The following is a 5,793-nucleotide window of genomic DNA, read 5'->3' as shown; positions in this document are numbered from 1 at the left end:
CCTTGCTCACTTGCATTTCACCAAAGCTGTCCAAAAAACACTAAGGAAACAAACCTGGCCTTGACACCATATCCAAACCTCATTTCCCTGTCATATACCATTTTGGCCAAGGCAGAAAAAGCATGGCTCACTCATCTTGGTTTGGCATTTCTGTTTTTTTTCTGTCCAAAAGCACCAAAGTTGTAACATGGCCTTGTACCAAAAACAACCTCTAACAGCAGGGCTTTTGATCCTCTTTTCTGTCACTTGAAACAAAAGTTAACAACCATCAAAAAACACATTGCAGAAAAAGCACTCATCCTAAAAAACTGCATTTGACCTTGCCATTTGGCATTTCAAACTTTCTGTCCCAAACTCCCATTGAACAAAACCAAGCCTTGCATTTGGACCATTTATTCATCATCACCAACCCTGCCATGACAAACCAACAGCAGACATAACAAACTTCATGCATGCTAAAAAACTCATCTTTTGTGCCTTTATGATTTTCTGTCCAAATATTGGCAAAAAGACAAAACCTGGCCTTGGCTTGAGGCAATGTTTCCCACCATTTCCTGTCATAAAAAACCAGTAAGAACAGCCTTTAACCACACAAAGAAATCCTCACTCTCTCTCATTGGATTTCTTCACCCAAATGGCAAATTCTGTTCACAAACAGGAACAACATCAAAACAGAAAATGGTAACTTCCTTTTTTCTGTCAAAAAACAAAAACCAGCAGCAGCATCAAACACATCATACAGCAGGAGGCATTGGTTCTCTCACTCTCTAAAAATCCCTCTCACTGGCATTTGTTCTAAACAGCCCAAACTCACAAAAAGTAACAAACCCTGCCCTGCTTTGATAACAATATTTCTTCATTTTTGCTGTCAAAAACAAAACCTTGCCTTACTACAAAACAACATCCAACAGCATTTCTTTTTTTCCTCATTTTGCTGTCAAAATGAAACTCCTACCTAGCAGAAAAAACACACTACACTGCAGAACCAACCTGCTTCAATCATTTTCCAAAAACTCACTCATTGGCATTTTTTCAAACTCAGTCAAGAACTCTCAATGAACAAAACCCTGGCCATTACTTTTCACCATCTTTTCTGCATTTTCTAAACCTAGAGAAACATAGCAGCCAGAACAAAAAAACCTCATTCTCATCTTCTTGCATTTTTGCTCGAAGGCCATTTCTGACCAAAAGCTCCAAAGGCCCTCGAATGCTTTTGCTTCCTCCAAGTTCTGACCATCATTTGTAGACTCTTTGAACCACCATTCATCATCTACACAGCCTTTCATTGCTCTGTTTTTCTCAAGAACCAACAATGGCAAAACATGAGCTGAGCATTTTCAAGCATGGTTGAGCTAAAAGGCTTCAAGCATTCAACATTGCCAAGCATAAGGGCCATCTGTTTCAGCACAACAGCACCAAACAATCACTGATTCACATATTTCTTCAAATCCAAGTAAAATCTCGAATCCCTTATTTCTTTAAATGATGATATGTGTCTTGTAACTCTCACCATGCTCATTCCATTACAACTTGAACCATGCTAAATGATCAATCATGCTGTGAGAAATAGGGATTTCATTTTTATGCTTGAATGTGTTTTTTCATCGATTTGCTATAATGCTGTGGTTTTCATGAAAACGATGATTGGAATATGTATGTATGCTGTTAGTTAAGCATGATGGTGTGAGCAATTTCTGTTTATGAGAATGTTGAAAAATTCGATCTGCTGGAAGTGATGAATGCCCTGCTGTTTTGCTATCTTAATCTGTCCAGAAATCCACATTGATTCGTGTTCTGTTTGTTTGTGTTAGAATGCCACTTGAGTTTTAATGCCATGCTGTTGTTTGTTTTGCTTGTTTTGATTTTCATTGATGATTTTGAGCATGAAGATAAGTTTACCATGGCTGCTAAAACCCTAGGGTTTTGTTAAACCCAGAATTTGAGTTGATTGGCCCGTGCACTGTTCCATTGGCTGAGAGCCAATGAGAACATTTCCTTTGCCTTGCCCAAAACGCAGCACTCTGATAAGTGACTGCAGATATTACAAATTTGCCACTGCGTTGACCCTGTTGACCACTTATGCCATGCAATTTGTTCATGTTTGTTTCAATAATCACTCAACTTCAACAATTCTTTTCTCATTCATTATTCATCCAAAAATCATGAGAATTTTTCCATCATCTTCACAAGAATGTCCTCTATTTTATTGTGATTTTTAATTAATTTTCCATTGGCTGGATTTTAATTGATAATTATTTTCTTGACATGTATGCATAATTGATACCTTGTGCCATTCCTTTTGTGAAATTCTCATGATGTATCCATTGGCTCCCAAATGTTTTGTGCTTAAACTAGACACATTCATGGTGATTTTGGTGTAAAGTTTGTGAATTTATCATTTGTGGTTTGTGAGATATGATTTTTTGAATTAGGGTGTGACAATTTGTGTCACACCATTGATGTCCAACTTCATGATTTTCATTACCATGCTTCTTGACCTCCAAATGGATTGAAATTTTGCATGAGCCTACTCTTGTATGTCTAGTTCACATGTGAATTTTCTTGGATTTATTTGAACTATTTTCCATTTGTTTGAGATTTTTCTTCCCTGCCTAGACAAATGTTGACCTTGTGTGATACATGTTCCCATTTCATTTGAGAAATTCTCATACTTTATTAGATGGACATGAAATTTTGCATGAGATAACTAGACATCCTCATCTTTGCCATGGTTTTAGTCCCATTCATTTATCATACACCATTCTTGACTTATGATTTTTCTAAGTTGATGCATGTTTGGTTGACTTCTTTGAGCATGTTCAAATGTGCTTTGACTTTCTGATTTTCATTGACTGCCTTCCACTTGTCCAAATGGGATGAAATTTGACATGCTTACCATGCTATGTGTTAGGTTTTGATCATGATTTATTTGGTGATTTTTGGAAAATGTTTAGATTGCTTTTGAGTTAAGTCTTGCTGTTGACTTCTGTGAGCTTCTGTTTGCCATACTTTGACCTAAATGGTTCATGGAATGATGATGATGATTGATATGAATGTGAACCCAATTGGTTGTGTTTCTTGAATGTTTAAACTTGACTTTGATTGGATATCCCTTGCTGTCTTGACTTTCTTATTCACTTTTCATCCTAGGCTTGCCCTAGTGGTCCTGTTACTCACCTTTGAACTTGTGTTTTCAGGTTGACCATCAAATGGCCATTGAGACCAATTCTTTTGATTGAGCTTGCTTAAAAATCATTGTCTAACTTGTGTGTTTTGTAGGTGGCTTGGCTCACATGCCCTAAGCCTTGTGCCTTGCACATCCATGTGCCTCCAATTAACTGTTGGTGTCTGTTTCTGTTTGTTTTGTTTGAAGTTGCATACTAACATCTACTTGACTGTTTCAGGTGCTGTAGTTGCTTAGTTCCTTGTGAACTTTTTGCTTTGCTTTGCTTGTATAAGCAATTTGCATTGAGGTATGTCTCTTTGTCTTCATGTAGTCTGGAAGACCTGGCCTGTTACTTGGCCAGGCAACTGTCTGAAGCCCTCCTTAAGAGGCAATGTTTGTGGATGTTTAACTTTGTCCTTGCATAGAGTCAAAGTCCTCCTAAGTGAAGAGGCAATTGGTGGAAGGTAGGGATATGCAATCTATCCCCCACTATTCAGTGTGTCATCTGCTTTGCTCACACCACTGTGTTGATGCATTTCAGATACAAACCCAAGATCTTGTACAACTGTACAGTTGAGTCAGTTTCAAATGTGTAGAAGGGTTCCCACTTTCTGAACCCACACATTCTTGTCTTGAGCTCTCCCTAGCCAGGGATAAGAGCTGTGAGGTCTCATCCTCACTTCATCCTTTCATCTGCTTCACCTTAGCCCCTCAATGGCAAGGTTAAGAGCAACATTCACCCAGTTCCAGAGGTTTGTTTGTCGAGGTTGATATGACCCCTTGACTAAAACCTAACCCTTGTTTGAGCCACTTGTTTGTGTATAGCGTGTGCTATCTGTGCTTGTAGGATTGTTTGACTTGCTTCCTGTGCAAGATAGGATTGTTTGACTTGCTTCCTGTGCAAGTTAGGATTAGTTTAGACTTGCTTCCTGTGCAAGTTAGGTTTTACTTGGCTTGCTTCCTGTGCAAGTTAAGTGTGTGTGGCTTGCTTCCTGTGTGAGCCATGCTTAGGATAGGTTGGCCCTTGTGCCATTTAGCTAGAAACCTTAACTTAGGGATGATTTGCATGATAACATCTAGGCTCGAGTCGTAGTCTCCCTAGTTGTGTCTCCCTCTGTTATCTGGTTAGGCTAGTCCTTTATCCCTGCGTAGGGGAACTACATCGCCCTGATCTTCACACCAGATGAAGTATGTAGGCAGGAGATTGAGCTGATCTCTCCGGGCGCCTTTTCTTTTCTTTGTGTTGTTTGACAGTTATAAGCTGAGTCCCCGACTCCCTATTAACTTGTTGTGTTGTTGTGTGCTTGGAAGCTGATGTAAGTCCATCGAGTGGCATTTGGGTTCCAGTGTGCGTGTGTTTGGTTCGGATGCTGATGTAAGTCCAGTGATTGGCATTTGGGCTCCATGTTTGCCTCTTTGTGTGTGTTTAGGTTCGGATGCTGACATAAGTCCAGTGATTGGCAGTCGGGCTCCACGTTTGCCTTTGCCTGTGTTTGTTTGTGTGCGTGTCAGCCGAGCTACGAATGCTCTGATTCTTCTCTCGTCCGAGAAGATACGTATGCATAGGGTGCGACATCCTAGCGAGCATGTGTCGTTTCCCCAGTCCGAACTACTTCGACTCTGATGTCTATGCCTGATAGACTAAGTAGGCCCAGGATGCGACATCCTGCCGAGTCAGTTTCAGTCAGTTTCTTGCGTTTCTTTCAGCCAGTGTGTGTGAGTATTTGAGCAGTGTTTTAGCAACCATTTTTCCTTTCTATTGTGCGTGGATCCCGTAGAGTACTACGGATGCGTAGGGGTGCTAATACCTTCCCTTCGCATAACCGACTCCCGAACCCATACTCTTTGGTCGCGAGACCATGTTCTTTCCCAGGTTTACTCTGAGCGTTTCCTTTCCCTCTTTTGGGATAAATAACGCACGGTGGCGGCTCTGTTGTTCTTCTTTTCCCGCCGGTTTTTCGCGCGATGCGACAGCTGGCGACTCTGCTGGGGACGTAGAGAAGTTGACCTATGCTGGTCCATCTTCCCTGAGCGAGTCTCTCCTAGCGCTCTCTAGGTTAGGGTTTTGGTTGCTTTGTGCTGTGTTTATTTATTGCATTCATTATTTACTGTTTGCATTCATTGTCTATTGTTTGCATTTATGGTTGCATTAATGTTTGCATTCATATTCATCTGTTCACCTGGCTGTGCTGTGTCTCTCTGTTGGGGTGGGAGTTACTTGAGGTAAAAGGCCCAATACCCAGGCTATGAGTGAAATCTAGGAAACCTAGGAATAGAGTGATTCATGGGAAGCGGGTGGTATGGCGCCACTTAGCGGAACATTGATATCACGAGCAGTTCAGACCCTGGTGGGATATTGTCGTTACATACTTCAGGTGTGTATATGATGGTATTCTGCGAAAGGTTATTTATGCTGCGTTTCTCTTCGACTTTACCCTGGCCTAGATAACACCCGTGAGTGGGGAGGGTTTGATCATTACAGGTACAGTTGCTAATTGTTGGTGACTTGTTGGTGACTCTTGGTACTGATGGTGACTATGGATTATGGGCATTTATTTCTGGGACGCCAGAGTTCTGTCCGTGGTTTATCAGCAGGTTCCGTTTATTTCGGATTCCCGGGTTGATTT

Source organism: Lathyrus oleraceus, chromosome 4 (genome assembly GCF_024323335.1).
Source record: "Lathyrus oleraceus cultivar Zhongwan6 chromosome 4, CAAS_Psat_ZW6_1.0, whole genome shotgun sequence".
NCBI lineage: Eukaryota > Viridiplantae > Streptophyta > Magnoliopsida > Fabales > Fabaceae > Lathyrus > Lathyrus oleraceus.
Note: the sequence above shows the minus strand (reverse complement) of the source record.